The 19175-nt window shown below is 40.9% G+C and overlaps 1 protein-coding gene across 5 annotated transcripts in view; it reads right to left on the bottom strand.

The window, feature by feature from the left end:
• SLIT2 (slit guidance ligand 2) overlaps positions 1-19175 on the bottom strand; it is a 327901-nt gene that overhangs the window by 100314 nt on the left and 208412 nt on the right. The window lies entirely within an intron of this gene.

Raw genomic sequence — 19175 nt, 5'->3', positions numbered from 1 at the left:
AATATTTGACTTATTAATATTTATAAGTAAGTATTGTTTTTCCTTATGGAGACCATCAGCTATCGTAGGAAGGCTTATAGGCCAGGTAAGGCTCCCTGGGTTAAAAATGGTATGCAAATTAGCTCTTATCCAATAAGAAGAAAGCTGTCTTTCTATAGCTACTCATTTGAGGTAGTTACCTTGTACAGTCCAACTCATACACATTAGACAAGTTTCGGTCAAACCTCCGACTAATTCTTTACAAACTATGTTGGGAAAGAGAGAATGGCTGACATGTTGGGTTTCAACTGCCTGATCCTTTTGTTCTTGAAGAGATGAATTGCCACGAGACGAAAAACCACAAGTTTGTCAGCGGCTTACCCTGCCTCTCTCTATTGAAAATACTTGCTTAGCCAAGCATTAATGTTTATGAAAAGATTGGGCGAGTCAGCCAAACAGTATTCGGTCAACAGCTATAATAAGCACCAAAATGCACCAAAAATGGTGCAAAAGTAGACAAAAATAAATGCTTGAAACAACTATGCTGAAATAGAAGAGTTTTTTGGCAACAGTGCCCTTTAAGGACACCTTACGTGTCTTCGTTGACCGTCCACAACAATAAGAGGGCACCAAGTCCTAACATCCCATCTAGGATGAGTCTGCTATGTAGTTCATGGGTGCTGATGGGTAGAATGGCCCCTTTGATACCCGGCAATTCCACCACCAGTTTTCATACTATGGCTATGCTTGTTTACCACTGAATGTATAATGCACATCACACAGCTGGTCTTTATATGTACAATGCTCCCCCCGGTTACTTTAATGTTTAAACCATGAAAAAAAAAAAAAAAAAGATGCTATAAATGCTTTAGGAAACAAATTGTAGCTTTAAAACATTTCCCATCCGAGTTGGTGACTGTAACTGTGCTCGGTTTAATAGTTTAATGTTGTAGGATCTCAGGAGACCTGCAGCATCAGAACATCCTGGAAGTGGAACATAAAATAGAGAAGACCACCCCCAACACAGCAGGTGGTGTTTTATTAAAACTGTTCTTTTTTTTTATTTAATTTTTTTTATATGTTTGGCATTTAACACAGAATTAATAAAACATTTATGTGGTGGTTTCTTTGCAAATTCTTCTTAATTACTTTGCGGTATTGGAATCACATGAGTGGTATATTTATTTTATTTATTTATTTTAAAAGACATATTAGAACAATACCGTGAAAATTAGGCCTTGTTGTGCGTCCTTACTTATCCTTAAAAAGCTTATGCAATTTTTATTATTTTTTACGAAAAATGTGATTGCTTTAGCAATACAAGAGATGAAGAGGTGTATAAGACCATTTTGTAATTATACCAAATCTGCCTTGAGCAAATCCAGTGTTTCCCAACCAGGGTGCCTCCAGCTGTTGCAAAACTACAACTCTCAGCATGCCCAGACAAGTCATGCTATATATATAATGGGTGCTGATGGATAGAATGACCCTTTAATTTCTGACAATTCCACCGCAAGTTCTCATACTATGGGTACTCTTGTATACCACTGAATGTATAATGCACATCACATTATGTGATTACTTTAGCAATAAGAGATGGAGAACAGTGTATTAGATCACTTTGCAATTATACCAATTCTGCCTTGAGCAAATACAGTGTTTCCCAGCCAGTGTGCCTCCAGCTGTTGAAACTCCCAGTCTTTGGCTGATACTGTAGATAGATAGATAGATGTGAGATAGATAGATATTAGATAGATAGATAGATAGATATGAGATAGATAGATATGAGATAGATAGATATTAGATAGATAGATATACGGTATATGAGACTGATAGATATGAGATAGATAGATAGCTAAATAGATGATAGATAGATAGATTCAAAAGAACAAAAGAATTGCAGCACTCCAAATGAAGTATTATGGTGAAAAAGAATAGGTGTTTATTCCATCCAAAGTCCAAAGTTTTGATCGCCCACGGCGACCATTTCCAAGCATCCTATAGATAGATAGATACTGTAGATAGATCGATAGATAGATAGATAGGAGATAGGTAGATAGATAGATAGGAGATAGATAGATATGAGATAGATAGATAGGAGATAGATAAATAGATAGATAGATAGATAGATAATAGATACATAGATTGTAGAAAATGGGAAGCACAAACAAGTCATATTAGTGGTGCACGCTGGATGACTTGGTCAAAAGTCCAATAAATTCCATAAAGAGAGACAGCAGCACTCCAATGTCAGTGGAAAAAATATACGAGTGGCTTTATTCAACCAAACATCAAGGATAGCGACATTTCATTAGTCTCACACGGCCATTGTCAAGCTTGACAATGGCCGTGTGAGACGGCTGAAACGTTGCAATCCTTGATGTTTGGTTGAATAAAGCCACTCGTATATTTTTTCCACTGACATTGGAGTGCTATAGGTAGATAGATGATAGATAGATAGATAGATAGATACTGTAGATAGATAGATAGATGATAGATAGATAGTTAGAAAGATACTTTTTTCCCCCGATATTGGACTGCTGCGGTCTCTCATTATAGATAGATAGATGATAGATAGATAGATAGATATGAGATAGATAGATACTGTAGATAGATAGATTGATATGAGATAGATAGATAGATAGATATGAGATAGATATGAGATAGATAGATACATTTGAGATAGATAGATAGATAGATAGATACTGTAGATAGATAGATCGATATGACATGGATAGATAGATAGATAGATAGATATGAATACACTAAGCTAATGAGTAATCTGAGAAGGTCTGGTTGTAGTTGTTAGGGGTGCATGCACACCCCGTTTTTGCTATACAGTTCCCTTATACGGTTTCAAGTTAAAAACCGTACGGAACTGTATAGAAAACTGTATGCATTGACTTAACATTTTAAACCGTATGTCAAACACATCATCCGGTTTAGTCCGTTTTGTGTCTTACAGGGTTTTGTCCAGTTTTTTACCCTTACCCAAAACCGTAGTCTACCATGTTTTTTGGTCCGGGTGAAAAACTGTATTAAACCTTATAAATTTTTTTTTCAACATGGGTGTCAATGGGAACCGTACAGAACCATATGTGCATACGGTTCCATCCGGTTTGCACCATACGGTTTTTGACTTTGCTCAGTTTTTTTTCTTGGAATTTCAATCAAACTAGTGAAACTTTATTCAAAATGGAGTGAAATCATTTTTCAAACCATATACGGTTTTTAACCTTATACAGGTTGAAATTTGTACACACGTTTTGATACAGTTTAGCCCATTTTTGAGGAATCCGTTTATCATCAAAAACCTGATACGGGAACTGTATTCCAAAAATGTGGTGTGCATGCACCCTTAGGCTACCCATAGCGACCAGTCTGTCGCGAATAAGGAGGAATCAGCACTATAGTGACATCTGAGAAAGGGAAAAGCAGTTTGAGCAGCATTTAAAGGGGTACTCCGGTGGGAAACTTTTTTTTTTTTTAATCAACTGTTGTCAGAAAGTTAAACAGATTTGTAAATTACTTCTTTTAAAAAATCTTAATCCTTCCAGTACTTATTAGCTGCTGAATACTACAGAGGAAATTATTTTCTTTTTGGAACACAGAACTGTCTGCTGACATCATGAACACAATGCTCTCTGCTGACAACTCTGTCCATTTTAGGAACTGTACAGAGCAGTATATGTTTGCTATGGGGATTTTATCCTACTCTGGACAGTTCTTAAAATGGACAGAGATGTCAGCAGAGAGCACTGTGCTCGTGATTCAGCAGAGAGCTCTATGTTCCAAAAAGAAAAGAATTTCCTCTGTAGTATTCAGTAGCTAATAAGTACTGGAAGGATTATGATTTTTTTAATAGAAGTAATTTACAAATCTGTTTAACTTTCTGGCACCAGTTAATTTAAAAAAAAAAAAGTTTTCCACCGGAGTAGCCAGATCATCCCTATCTCAGCTGACATTACAGTGACCCCTCGACTTATGATGGCCCCGACATATGATCATTTCAACATATGATGGCCTCTCAGAGCCCATCGTATGTTGAAGGTAGCATCGACATATGATGCTGCTGTGTGTCGGGGCCATCGCATAAACTGCTATCTGACAACGCTGACAACTTCAGCAACTGACAGTTGTTTAATGTGTCCCGTTCTGCCTCCTGTTACTCACATTCTGTCCTGCTAACTCACGCAGGCTTCCACTGTGAGCTCCGTGTAAGCCCCGCCCCCCAGTGCAGCTATAGCCAATAGCCTGCAGCATCTTGCTGCAGGCATCCAATGAGCTGCTGGCTGCCCTCCCCTTCCTTTCCTATAGAGCTGTAGTCGGCAGGATCGTAATGGAGGACATTCTGTCCCCCCTGAAGGTATTTAAAGAACTGTACAGTACTGTATGCAATGTCACACATCACATACAATACATATACACACTATACACCCCATACATCATTGTTTCCCTATCAGTGTGCCTCCAGCTGTTGCAAAACTATAACTCCCAGCATGCCCAGACAGTCAATGGCTGTACATGCATGCTGGGAGTTGTAGTTGTGCAACAGCTGGAGGCACCCTGGTTTGTTAAACACTCCCCATACACTCCACATACAATGGTCATCCCAGAACCAATTAGCAGTTTCCCATAGAGATATGTATTCAACATACAATGGTTCCGAGGCCCCAGAACCAATTACCATTTTTACATAGACATATGATGGTTTCAACATATGATGGTTCTCCTGGAACCAATTAATATCATATGTTGAGGGACCACTGTATTCTGATTCTTCTAAATCCATTTAGTAAGGAAACAATTGTATACAATGATCAGAGTCCAGAGATAGAACAGTATGGTATATAATAGAATCAATAAGGACCTATTGTAATAATAAGACTTACCTACACACCTGCCAGACAAATGATCAACTGGAATCATTGCAAAGGTGAACTGATCACTAACCATGACTGAGACATATATAGTGATCCTAACATGGAAGTCACTGCATTCACATCATATGTATTATTGCCATTCATTACTTAATTTATTGGCCGATCTCTGGTTCTAATCAGGGCAGCCATCAGAAGGGTACAGCCAGTACCCCAGTAACTGGCCCGGGCCCCAGCTGCACCCCTCTGCGGCAGTCCCAGCACAAAAGCAGAAGAGCTCTGTTTAAACAGCAGTTTCCTGCTTCTGTAAACACATTACGCAAATTGTGCATGTAATGTACGTACAGGATAAAGTAATGCAGGCTGCGTGATGACATCATTTCATCAAGCGGTCTGCCAGTGCATCCTGTTCCGCTCCGGAGGATCCAGGGACCCCAGCAGCCATGCGGAAAGGTGAGTGGGATCTTTTATTTTATTTCTAAGAGAACCTATCTGGGGGCATTTTGTAGTGGGGGCCCTATCTACATTGAGGCTTAACCTTCTGAGGACATCTCCTACCTGGGGGGGGCACTATTACTGCAGTAACGACATACCTGGGGGGCACCAACTACTGGGGCATCTCCTACTTGGCTGGGGGGCACTACTTGCTGGGGGCATCTCCTACCTGGCTGGAGGGTACTACCTGCTGGGGGCATCTCCTACCTGGCTGGGGGGCACTACCTGCTGGGGGCATCTCCTACCTGGGTGGGGAGCACTCCCTGCTGGTGGCATCTCCTACCTGGCTGGGGGCACTACCTGCTGGGGGCATCTCCTACCTGGCTCTGGGGCACTACCTGCTGGGGGCATCTCCTAGCTAGCTGGCGAGCACTACCTGCTGGGGGCACCTCCTACCTGGCAGGGGGCTACTACCTTCTGGGGGCATCTCCTACCTGGCTGGGGGGCACTACCTGCTGGGGGCATCTCCTACCTGGGAGCACTGTTATTGGAGGCCCTATCTACTGGGAACACTACCTGCTGAGGGGCATCTCCTACCTGGGAGCACTATTACTGGGGGCACTATCTATTAGGGGCACTATCTACCAACAACCTACCTGGGAGCATTATTACTAGTGGCACTATCAATTAGGGACACTATGTAGTAGTGGCACAACCTACCCAGGGGAATGACAATCTTTGGGACACTATCTCCTGGGGGCATGAGCGGGCATGAGCTACCTGGTGGCACTATCTTCTAGGGTCATTATCTACCTGGGGTGCACTACCTACTGGGGTCATTACTTACCTGGGGGGGCACTACTCACTGGGGGCATTACCTACTACCTACCTATTGGGGGTACTACCTACCTATTGGGGGTGTTACCTATGACCTACCTGGGAGCATTTCCTATGAACTACCTAGGGGCATTGCCTACTACCTACTGGGCGCATCACCTACTGCCTAGCTCCTGGGGGCATCGCCTACCAAGGACATTACTGGAGGCATTACCTACCTACCTACTGGGGGTATTACTGACCTACTGGGGGCTTTTACCATATAGAGGGCATACCCTACATACCTACTGGGGGCATTACCTAATACACCCCAAGAGGGGAATTATTTAGGGCACTGAGAATGGGGAAGAGGTGGGGAATGTGCTGAAAAAGTGTGAAAGCTAATATGTTTGTTCTCTTTCAGATTATACGAAGATGCATCATGGTAGGAAGACTTCATGATGGTCTGAGCAAGACAGAGAAGAAAAGGAAAGTGAGCAGTGTAAGGGCCCCCAAAATTTCTGATGGCAGCCCTGGTTCTAATAATTGAGAATCAGTAAAAAAACACTGGACCCGTTTTCATGTTCAACAATAAAATCTGATGGATTAAAATTGAAATAGATAGAGGAAAGATAGATAGAGATAATGTTTCACTTACATAAAGTGATTCAGTTTTATCCAATTTTTATTGAGAACATATTACGTGGAACTTTTAATGTGATAGATATATCTGCTATTTAAACATAAAGATATAGATAGATAATATAGATAAGTATTACATATAGATTGAAAAAATACAGACAAAGATAGATAGATATGAGATAGATAGATGGATGGATATTGATATATAAACAGACATATGGATAGATACATAAATATATAGATATGATAGATAAATAATGTAGAAAGATAGATACATACTGTAGATATATACTGTAGATAGATAGATAGATAGACAGACATACAGATAGACAGAATGATAGATATGAGACAGAGGGATGGATAGATATGTGATAGATAGATAGATAGATAAATAAATAGATAGATCGATAGATAGATAGAAAGACATAAAGATACATAGATGATAGATGCTTTTGTAATCAACTATATAGCACAAAATGAATACTAAATGGATCTAGATAGATAGATACTGTAGATAGATAGATAGATGACATATAGATATATGATAGATAGACAGATAGATAGATAGATAGATTGATAGATATTGGATAGACATATAGATAGACAGAAAGATATAACATAGATAGGTAAATCGATAGACTTAAATACAGATAGATAGATATGAGATAGGTGATAAATGAATATAGATAGACGCTTCTGCAAACATATATATAGTACAGAATAAATCCTGAATGGATCTAATAGTAAATTATAAGGCGTTGAGTCCGGATGACACAAGAGCACTGAGGACACTTCCCTCCTGCACCCGCACTTCTCGCGTTCTGCAGATTAATTCTAGCCAGCAATTAAGGGAATTGACTTTTTATTGGAGTGATAATATAGATGTACAGTACAATACTTTCACCTCCCGGACTATCTATCAAAGTCGTTTAAATTGCTCGGTGGCATGAAGTGTTTCTCTAAGTACGGCACCAAAGAGGAATTGCTTCCAGACAAATTGGCAAAATCCTTTTATGCCATCAAATTTGCCTAATGCAGTCTGTAGGTTAATTTGAAAAAGGGCGAGCTGCATGTATGCCCGTATCTTATTATCCTTAGCTGTCAATAGATAAATCATTGCTGACACAGCATCTTGTAAATCATCCCGGAGAGGAGAAATCATTGAGGACAATCATCTCTCTTTGGTTTTTACAAGATACCACTGGAGGATGAAGTGCTTAGCAGCGTTTAACTCGGCTAATCTCAGATAGTCTTGCCTTATTGCTCATTTTCAGATGGGTTTTATCTCCGGAAACTATTAACAAGTTAGAAAGAAAGAGAATAAAAGAACGTGGACCTCAATGAAAGGACAAAGGCAGAGTAAGAAACGGGGGTCATTTTAGAGTTATGAAAATTTTCATTGTTCAAGAACACAACCTAAAAGAAAGTAAAATCAATACTGTATCTGTTTTTGGGAAAGCTGGGTGACAATACGATCACTAATTTAGTCCTTGCAGAGCCATGTGCATGGAGTTAGTGTAGTTTTCTGTTATGGATTGTCAGGTAATTCATGTGCTGCCATATAATGCCTCTCTATAGTGCCTTGTTGGCACCAACTTATTGAGGTATTCTCCCTAAGAAGTTTTTATATAGTACTGATATATTCCATAGTGTTGTACAGAAATTTATCACTGCTCACATCAGTCCATGTCCATATTAGCCAATCAGTTTGAGAACAATATATGGAGGGTATTATTCTCAATTCTACTTATAGACCACCAAAAGGTGATCCACTAAAACCCTTTATTTCCAATATATCCCTTGTTTATATCTTTATTGAAAAACCACAAAAAAAGGTTAAAAGTCAAGTGCTAGCTTCTCCAAATGCAGCAATTGCAATTCACAATGGATCTGATCAATCTCCTTAGTGATCAATGCGACACCTTGCCATGTGTACCTGCAGTGTACACCGGGATGGCAATTAGGAGAAAGCACTATATTAAAAAAACATCATCTCTCAGCCCCCTTGACATGTTTCGTTACGGATGTAGCTTTGTCAAGAGGACACAGGGCAAAGCTTGTCCATATTAGAGCTCACAATCAAATGACCTCCATATGCCATCCAATAGTGTCACAACCTTTTTTTTTTTTCTGTATATCTTTGTATGGAAATCGGGGGCCAACAACCGACAAGGACCGATAAAATGGTAGTGTATCATTCATGAGCATATACAGCTCCAAGACGGGTTGTCACAAAGCTTTCCCAAAGTTGTTATTGACAAATGAGCCTAGTTATGAAGAATATCCATATATGTTTACACTATGAAATATCCATCCAAAACTGGCACACTTCATTTTCAATTTAAACATATTTTGCACTGACAGAACATATGCAGAACACTACACTTTACTATAATTTTAATATATCTGTGATCCTACTCCTGTCTGTATTGTTCACTGCTTAGTGTCCCTCACAGAGATCTTCATCTAACACCTGCTGTCTCTAAAATGGCTGCCTAAGCTATGTACGTAGGCTTTTATAGTGGCTTTGCCATCACCCCTATACTGCCTTCTCATTAGTTGGGATAACTGTTTGAAAAGCATTATGGAATTCCCTGAGGTCATGTGATCCTTCCTCATTCTCCTTTCTGCCATGTGGCTAATGTTATTTTAGCAGGTTTTGCTGAACTGAACCGCATGAAGTTTAAGTTCTAGCTGAATCAAACATTTAGCAAAGTTCTAAACGAACATGGGTTCTACCGGTTATGTTCACTCATCTCTACTCCCAGCATGCCCACACAGGCTTCAGTTGTCCGGGCATGATGGGAGTTGTAGTTTTGCAACAGCTGGAGGCACATTGCCTGGAAAACACTGCTCTAATGTGTAAGGAAGCCAGATGATGACAGATGATGTCAGGGGAGAAATGGGTTGGCCATTTTAGAATTCAAGCGCCTGAGCCTTTTGTTTTTTAAAAGGAGTATGGCAGCGACTTTCCACTCTATTCCTTATTCACAACACATGAACATCCATATGAGAGGGCTGTCAAATGTTTGTCCAACAGCTATTAAAGGTGTATGGGCACCTTAAGAAAGATAGTTGATGACAGGACTTGCAGAAGAATTGGCCAAACATGGACCCAATAGGGAGAAATAAATTGATTTTGTCCTCCCTATCCCCTGGTGATCACCCATAAATGCCCCAACTGAGTTATGACATCTGTTTTTTTTCTGAAATTAGCTAAATATGGGTTGGCGGAGTGTGTGGCAGTGAGACGTGTATGGTCAGGGTGATTACTGAAGCACTTTACGGCTCACTCTCATCTGATTGCCTTAAAGTGCATTACATTAACTAAATGAAAAGGAGCCATTAGGAATTTACTGGTTCAATTAACCTGAAAAAACGCCACTTCAGCTCCTACATTTTATGTTGAGGAATATGTGAGAGAAATTCTATTAGTGGCAGCATAGCAGCTGCAACCGGCAGGGCTAGAGGTCAGAGGGTGCATCATTTAGTAGCACTGAGGCATGGGGCCTGCGTACAATGACTGGGGTGAGTCAAGGATATCTGGAATAACACACAGTACACTTATCTGAATGACTGGGGTGAGTCTAGGATATCTGAAATAACACACAGTACACTGATCTGAATGGCTGAAATCCACAACCGAGGTGAAGCGCTCCTCATGGCCTCTCCGGTATTATAAAACTACAACTCTCATTGTGTCCCATAGAACTCATACAGACCACTTTTCTATACTATACAGAGATGACTCAGGTTTGAAATACCTTGTGAATCTTGGCTGCAGGTAAAGAATAGTATTAAAATGACCAGTTTATGTATAGCGATGCAGCAGAGCTGAATGTGTGATTAAACTTTTTTTTTTTATGTATGAAAATATTAAATTCAGTCTTTAAAAAAAAAAAAAAACAACCACAGAGGATAAATCGAAATTTCACACATGACCATGTTTATTGACCAACTTAGCTCTGCTGCATCTTTATATATTTCTATTAATCATGATCTGATGGCAATGCTTTAAGCCATCACATATTATTGGGCAGAAAGAGCTTCTTCAGAATTCTGACTTTGAAACAATACAGAGGTGCATAAACCAGTCGTATTTTTACTGTGACATGCCACTTGTTTAGGCAGATGGGAAAAATATGACTTTTTATGTATACGACTTTCTTTATATACCGTGTGCACAATCACTTCCCATAGACTTACATAGAGCACATTCGTTTTGCAAATACAGATGTAAATTTACAGCGATTTTATGGCGCATTCTAAAAAATAAAATACGCATAAAAATACAGTGTTTGAACATAGTCAAATCACACTAATAAAAGGTGCAAACTTCTAAGTCTTATAAGCCAGCAGGAGTCACTGTTAATAATCTGGAGCATTCTTAGACTGTGAATTGTGCCATACCTGGTGTGTGAAGGTGTGTGACTCAAAGGTTCAACGAATACCAAATAAAGCTGTGCACTGCCCCTTAGACTCTGCACTAGGTATGGCACATTGAAAAAAAAAAATGGATGCACATGGTGTGGGAACATTTACATGTGTCTAGACACTTTCTTCACAATGTCCAATAAGGGGTGGGGCTTTGCGAGTAAGAGGCTTAAAATTTGCATATTACTTCTATTTAAAAATCTTAGCACTCCAGTGCATATCAGCTACTGTATGCTCAAGAGGAATTGTGGAGTTCTTTCCAGTCTGACCACAGTGCTCTCTGTTGACACCTCTGTCCACGTCAGGAACTGTCCAGAGCAGGAGAAGGTTTGCTATGGGGATTTCCTTCTGTTCCAGACAGTTCCTGACATGGACAGAGGTGGCAGCAGAGAGCACTGTGGTTAGACTGGAAAGATCTACACAACTTCCTCTGTAGCATACAGCAACTGAAAAGTACTGTATGGATTAATATTTTTAAATAGACGTTATTTACAAATGTGTATAATTTTCTGGCACCAGTTGATTTAAGAAAAAAGTTTTTCTTCTGGAGTACCCCTTCAACTTTTGGGCTTGACTGAGCATTTTGATCAGTATTTTAAGCAACTGTCTGGAACAGAAGCAAATCCCCATAGCAAACCTCTCCTGCTTTGGACAGTTCCTGACACAGACAGAGGTGTCAGCAGAGAGCAGTGTGGTCAGACTGAAAAGAACTATACAACTACCTCTGTAGTATACAACAGCTGATAAGTACCCCTTTAATTTTTAATAACACAAAGCAGATTGAAGAACAAACAGTAAAAAAACATTATAAAAAGTTCACTGAAGATCATGTAAGGGAAATTCAGAGTGTAATGTCAGACAGCTGAAAAACAAACAAACAAAAAAACTGTGAGGACCACCCATAAGAGTCACAGCCAAATCCACATACAGCTACAACCCCTTATCAAATTCAATGGCGTAGGGCCGCACAGGTGACACCAACCCAATGGAGTGACACCATGACGCTCAGCACTGCCACCCCTTCCTCTAGCCCCCCTCCTCACTGCCCCCCCCCCCCCCCCCCCGGTGCTCAGCTGGGCGGCACGTACCACAGCACTCCCCCCCCCCCCCCAGAGAGCAGCACTGCAGCCTGGAAAGGTCAAAGGCTATCAGAGTCAGGAGGCTGTCTGAGCCCTCCTCTTCATCACCTCTGCTGCTCTTCTCCTGACTGCAGGAGACTGCAAAAGGTTAGTGTATCACAGTGGCCTCCAAACTATGGACCTCCTGCTGTTGCAGACTACAACATCCAGCATGCCTAGAAAGCCTTTGGCTCTCCAGGCATTCTGAGAGTTGCAGGAGGGACATCGTTTGGAGACCACTGGTGTATTGTATTGTAAGAAAATGTGTAAGCCTCTTAACCCCTTGTTAACCCCTATGGCAGTGTTTCAAAACTACAACTCCCAGCATACCCGGACAGCCGAAGGCACCCTGGTTGGGAAACACTGCCCTATTGGGACATAAAAAGTCAAAGTTCCCCAATAAAAATAAAAATTCCCCTTTTCCCATTTAAAAAATAAATAAATGAGTAAAAAGATAAAGTAAACACATTAAACATATCCAAACTATTAAAATATAATGTTAATTATCCTGTATCTGAAGAGGGTAAATATAAAAAAAAAGATAATCCAAAGTTGCAGCTTTTTGGTCACAATACATCCCAGGAAAATAAAAAAATAAGTGATAAAAAATTCACAAAAATGGTACAAATAAAATCTACAGATCATGGTGCAAAAAATTACCCTCATACTGCTGTATATGGAAAAGTTAGAAAGTTAGAGGGAGTCAGAATAGAGCGATTTAAAACATACTAAATTCGTTTTTTTTTTTAAGTCGTACAATAATAGAAAAGCATGTTAAGATGGGGATAATTTTAATCATATTGACCCACAGAATAAAGAGAACATGGCAGTTTTACTGTAAAGTGTGCAGCGTGAAAACGAAACCCTCCAAAAGTAGCAAAATGCTGTTTTCTTTTTCCATATTTACACAAAATAATATTTTTTTGGTTGCACAGTACATTTTAGGGTAAAATGTTGTTACAAAGAACAATTGGTCGCGCAAAAAAAAATAAAAGTGAAAAAGCAAAAATGAAATTGTCTGTGTTCTTAAAGGGGTACTCCGGCAATAAACATCTTATCTCCTATCCTTTTGATCCCCAGTGGCAGCACCTCATCTGCATCAGCGCATGGAGCGAAATCTGCTCTGTGACGAATGACTAGCGACTACAGCCGCCACTCCCCCTCGATTTAGGTCTAGGGGTGGAGGCCTGACAGCTACGTACTAGCCGTCATGCCCTCTCCCATAGACATGAATGGAGGGGCGTGGCGGGATATCACAAACACAGAAACTCCACGCTTCCATGTTCCGGACAACACTGCTGGCGGCAGAGAGATAGCGGCAGTCTCCAGTAGCAGGACCTCCGGGATCAAACATTTTATCTTCCATCCTTTTGATAAGGGACGTTTTTCGCCGGAGTACCCCTTTATGGCCACAATCTACTATGTCCCTAAAGAGTTAACACGGTTGTAATGGAGAGGGGGGGGGGAGGGTGACACCATTTTCTACTGCACCGGGTGACACTGACCCTAGCAACACCACTGATCAAATTATGTCAGTCCAAATATAAAACCTCTAAAAGAGGAGAAGAACTATAAGGAGCAGGGCCTGGCAATCGCAAACAACAAACAAAACCGGTAAGTCAGAAGGGGCTAACTAACCCCTTGATACATTCTGAATTTGTCCAAAAGGGCTAAAGCAGTTTAGGTCCGTTCTTCAATAAAAGAGTTTTCAACTGTTTTATGTGCCATTCGCCAACGCATTTGCGCACCACTTTGTGCGCATGCGTGCAACATCTTTATTCAAGAACCAACATATTGTTGCCGACAATCCAACAATGCCTTAAACAAAACAGCAATCCCGTGGACAAATAGTTAGAAAATGTGCGGCAAGATAAGCTGAAGAAGAAAGGGCACATAGAATCGAAAACGAAATGCTTTGAAAAGAGCTGGTAAAAGCATCCCTGAAAGATAAAAATGCAGAATGGCTAATAGAGATAGGTCTACTGTTCACCAAACTACTAGTATCGTATTAGATTTATCAGAGAACCAAGGTTGGCACACCGCAAGAAGCTGCGTTTAAGATGCAACAGCATTTGCCAACATTATGGTTAAAATTCTGGTGCAAATTGTGCAGACCAGTAGGTGGTCTGAAAAAAAGAGGGGTATCATTTTAATTGTACTGACCCACAAAATAAAGATAACATGTCAGTTTTACCGTAGAGTGCACTGCGTAAAAACTAAAATTGTGGTTTTCTTTTTATTTTCCCACCATAAAGAGAAGAGGTAAAAATGGAAATGCAAAAATGGAAATTTCCTGTGTCCTCAAGGCCAAAATAGGCTGTGTCATTAAGGGGTTAAACTGCCCATATGGATAAATATCAAACATTGTTACAGAATGAGTGGGAACGAGTTCCGTCATACTCCACCCAGGATGTGTGTAGTTCCATAATAACGGGAGATCCCCCTTACTGACTTCCCACCTCCGCTGTGAGACGTTTCACTGTCTCACAGGTCAGTCCCTGCTATGTCTGAGCCACCTGCAGCCGTCATTCCTTCAGCATTACCGTGCACTTTCTTCAGTCCCTCGGAAAAGCAAGTCAACAGCTGTGCGCAGATACAGCCGTGAACTGTGGAACAAGACTGAAAAATGACAGGCTGTCTAAGGAGTGGGGGGATGGGTAAAGCGCCCCGAAGTAAATGAAATAGGCCGCGTATAAATATCCCTGTTAAGAAATCATCATTGTCACTATCAGAAGCTATTTACTAGATCATTATGTATCAGGTAATAATAAGGCAGCGGGGCCAGAAGCAGAGATGACTGAACAGCATGTCAGCCGGGTGGGAGACTATGGATAAAGATTATACGGCGCACCATACATCACGATTATCCACTCTCCTTAGTACACAGCTATAGCTCCTGCACGGAGATTTATCAAAACCTGTGCAGAGGAAAAGTTGTCCAGTTGCCCATAGCAACCAATCAGCTTGCTTCTTTCATTTTCATGAAGGCCTGTGAAAAATGAAAGAAGCAATCTAATTGGTTGCTATGGGCAACTGGACAACTTTTCCTCTGAACAGGTTTATGATAAATCTCCCCAACTGTTCTGCTGTCTAAGGGTGCATTCACACCACGTTTCAGAGATCCGGCTATCGGACCAGTGGTGAACCTCCTTCATTTAAATGCGCCATTTTTTGCCCCATATGCGGTTTTGTAGCCAGATTGAAAACCCTGGTTCGCCGTGGTTTTGAGTCCGGCCACAAAAACGGATATGGGGCAAAAATGAGCCGACCAATTTCACCGGCAGCTGGATCTCTGAGGTGTGGTGTGAATGTACCCTAGCATTAAAGATAGATAGATAGATAGATAGACAGAATGGCGGAGGATACATATCTGTTTATATACTAACCAAATATATGAGGCTGTAGTAGAGGTGAATTTGTCACTAAAGACTGTCTCCTGGTAATGCTGTAGGTTTATCTATATAAAATCACAGATAATGCTCTTAAACATCAGTATAAATTGTTCTCTGCTACATCTATCAAAAATATCTGCAATATGTCACCACTAGTGATGAGCGGCATAAGCCATATTTGAATTTGCGATATTTCGCGAATATGAGGACGAATATTCATCCCATATTCGTGAAATTCGAATATTCGTTATATTTGTGACGTTTTTTTGAATTGCGAAATTTCGCTATTGCAAATGCAAAATTAATAGCGAAATTTTGCTCGCCTGCGCATGCCCGCTATAACATCATGCGAGGGATGTTGCTAGGGACGTTGCTAAGCTCTGACAACTGTGCTTGCAGAACTCTCATTGACTCACAGGCAAGAGTAGGGCGGAATTTCCACGAATATTTGTATTGCGAATATTCGCAATGCAAATATTCGCAAGCATAAACCTTTCGCCTCACAGTCTCATCCCTGGGTCTTTAATGAAATGATACTAGCATTGCATTTATCAGTCAAAGGAGATCCCTACAATGTGCTCAGTTTTTAAAACAGTTTGAAAAAAAGACGAATATTCGTAATTGCTAATTTTAATGGCGAAATTCGTAATATTCGCGAATTCGCGATTATGCGATATTCGCGACGAATATTCGAATTGCGAATATTCGTGAGCAACACTAGTCACCACTAAAAATACAAATACAATATAAAAAGAAGGCAAGTGGGTTTGTGGCAAGTAAAGCCATTAGTCCTGAAGCTGCCAAATCCCATTATAATAGGGCAGAGACCCAGGCCCAGATTTATCAAAGAATGTCTACGGTAGAGCTATTTTCCCACGTTTATTTGGGTGGTGGCTTTGACTAGTGTGCATCTTATTTATCAAGAAGGTGCAGCAGGATGATGAATTTTGCGCAGCTCTGCTGTGGTGGGGGGTAAGGCTCTACCACATACACTTTTTCTAGACACTTGTGAGGGAGGGAAGTAGACACTTTCCCGGGTCCTGAATTTGACAGGTTAGGTGTTTTTACTTTCACAGAGCTGCCGGGACATTTTTACTTGCATTATAGATGCTACAATCAAATTTGATTGCGATATCTAAGGGGTTAAATCCAGGCATCACCATGATTGGTGATGTCTGGCATTAGAGATGGGTCCTGGTGGCAGATAGCCGCCAGGACCACCCAGCTATGACCCACACTCAGCTCCAGAGCACGTGCCATAGAAGGGGAGTGGGACGCTGTCGTCCACAAGAGGTTAAAGGTTTAATTGTGGAAGGTAGAAAATATTCTCACGCCTACTGGTAGGTGGTGTAGCTTTGCACCTAAAAATGTACCTTTGTGCACAAAATAGCGACTTTTGACATAAGTCGCAAATGATAAATACGTGACCACTGCATGGTCAAAAAGAAAAAGTTCTATGTGTAGGCAAAAAGAGTGAAACTGTCTATATCAATAGACGCATAAAAGTCGCTAAATATGCGGCTTGTGCCTGAACTACGTCAGGGTGCCGTCCATATGTCTGGCAATTCGGCTCAGTTTTCCTTCAGCGCGGTAGATAAGCAGAGAGGGAAAACGATAATCAAACTTATCCTATTTATTTAACCCCTTAAGGACCAAGGACGTATCTGTACGTCCTTGGTCCTGCTCCCGTGATATAACGTGGGGTTACACAGTAACCCCGCATCATATCACGGCGGGCCCGGCGTCATAGTGAAGCCGTGACCCGCCGCTAATAGCGCGCAGCGCCGATCGCGGCGCCGCGCGCTATTAACCCTTTAGCCGCACGCTCAGAGCTGAGCCGCGCGGCTAAAAGCAAAAATGAAACCATGCCGGTTAATTCAGTGGACTGTTCGGGATAGCCGCGGCGAAATCGCGGCATCCCGAACAGCTTACAGGACAGCGGGAGGGCCCCTACCTGCCTCCTCGCTGTCCGATCGCTGAATGACTGCTCAGTGTCTGAGATCCAGGCATGAGCAGTCATGCGGCAGAATCATCGATCACTGGTTTCCTATGAGAAACCAGTGATCAATGTAAAAGATCAGTGTGTGCAGTGTTATAGGTCCCTATGGGAGCTATAACACTGTAAAAAAAAAGTGAAAAAAAAAGGGAATAAATATCATTTAACCCCTCCCCTATTAAAAGTTTGAATCACCTCCCTTTTCCCATAAAAAAAACACAGTGTAAATAAAAATAAACATATATGGTATCACCGCGTGCGGAAATGTCCGAATTATAAAAATATATCATTAATTAAACCGCTCGGTCAATGGCGTGCGCGCAAAATTCCAAAGTCCAAAATAGTGCATTTTTGGTCACTTTTTTTATAATTTAAAAATGAATAAAAAGCGATCAATAAGTCCTATCAATGCAAAAATTGTACCTTTAAAAACTTCAGATCACGGCGCAAAAAATGAGCCCACATACCGCCCATACGCGGAAAAATAAAAAGGTTATAGGGGTCAGAAAATGACATTTTTAAACGTATTAATTTTCCTGCATGTAGTTATGATTTTTTCCAGAAGTACGACAAAATCAAACCTATATAAGTAGGGTATCATTTTAATCGTATGGACCTACAGAATAAAGATAAGGTGTAATTTTTACCAAAAAATGTACTACGTAGAAACGGAAGCCCCCAAAAGTTACAAAACGGCATTTTTTTTTTCAATTTTGTCGCACAATGATTTTTTTTTCCGTTTCACCGTAGATGTTTGGGCAAAATGACTGACGTCATTACAAAGTAGAATTGGTGGCGCAAAAAATAAGCAATCATATGGATTTTTAGGTGCAAAATTGAAAGAGTTATGATTTTTTAAAGGCAAGGAGCAAAAAACGAAAATGTAAAAACGGAAAAAACCCCGGTCCTTAAGGGGTTAAATAGGAGAGTTCAGATCTATCCTCAAGCACTGGATAGGCCAGACCCCCCCATCTGTCCTATCCAGTGCTTGAGGATAGATCTGAACTGCAGAGTTCCCCAGTCCGGTAAGCAGAAACAACTGGGCGCTGGACCAAACATAACTGATACACTTTGCCATCAGTCGTGGCATGCGTTGTGGCCGCAGCCAAATCACCTCATGTGTGACTGCACCCTTAAAGGGGAACTTTGGTACTTAACAACTTATCTCCTATCCACAGGATGGGGATAAGTGTCTGATCGCAGGGGTATGTGTGTGTGTGTGTGTGTGGGGGGGGGGGGGGGGGCGTCTGACCACTGGGACCCCCACGATCACACATTTAATCCTTTATGAGCAATAATTTTCTATTTGCATAACTCCCTAATCCATATCAGTCAGGACAGATAACATGCAGTTTTTTTTTTTTACATCAGAAATGTCACCACATTTACACAGGTTAATATGCAAAGGAGAATCTGTGCCAAATTGTGCAGATTTTGGTGCAGGCTTCTTGCAAATTTGCCACTTTAGATGTTCGTGTAACAA

The sequence above is a fragment of the Hyla sarda genome, chromosome 1, assembly GCF_029499605.1.
Source record: "Hyla sarda isolate aHylSar1 chromosome 1, aHylSar1.hap1, whole genome shotgun sequence".
Classification (NCBI taxonomy): domain Eukaryota; kingdom Metazoa; phylum Chordata; class Amphibia; order Anura; family Hylidae; genus Hyla; species Hyla sarda.
Note: the sequence above shows the minus strand (reverse complement) of the source record. Positions and strands in the feature narration are given on the sequence as shown.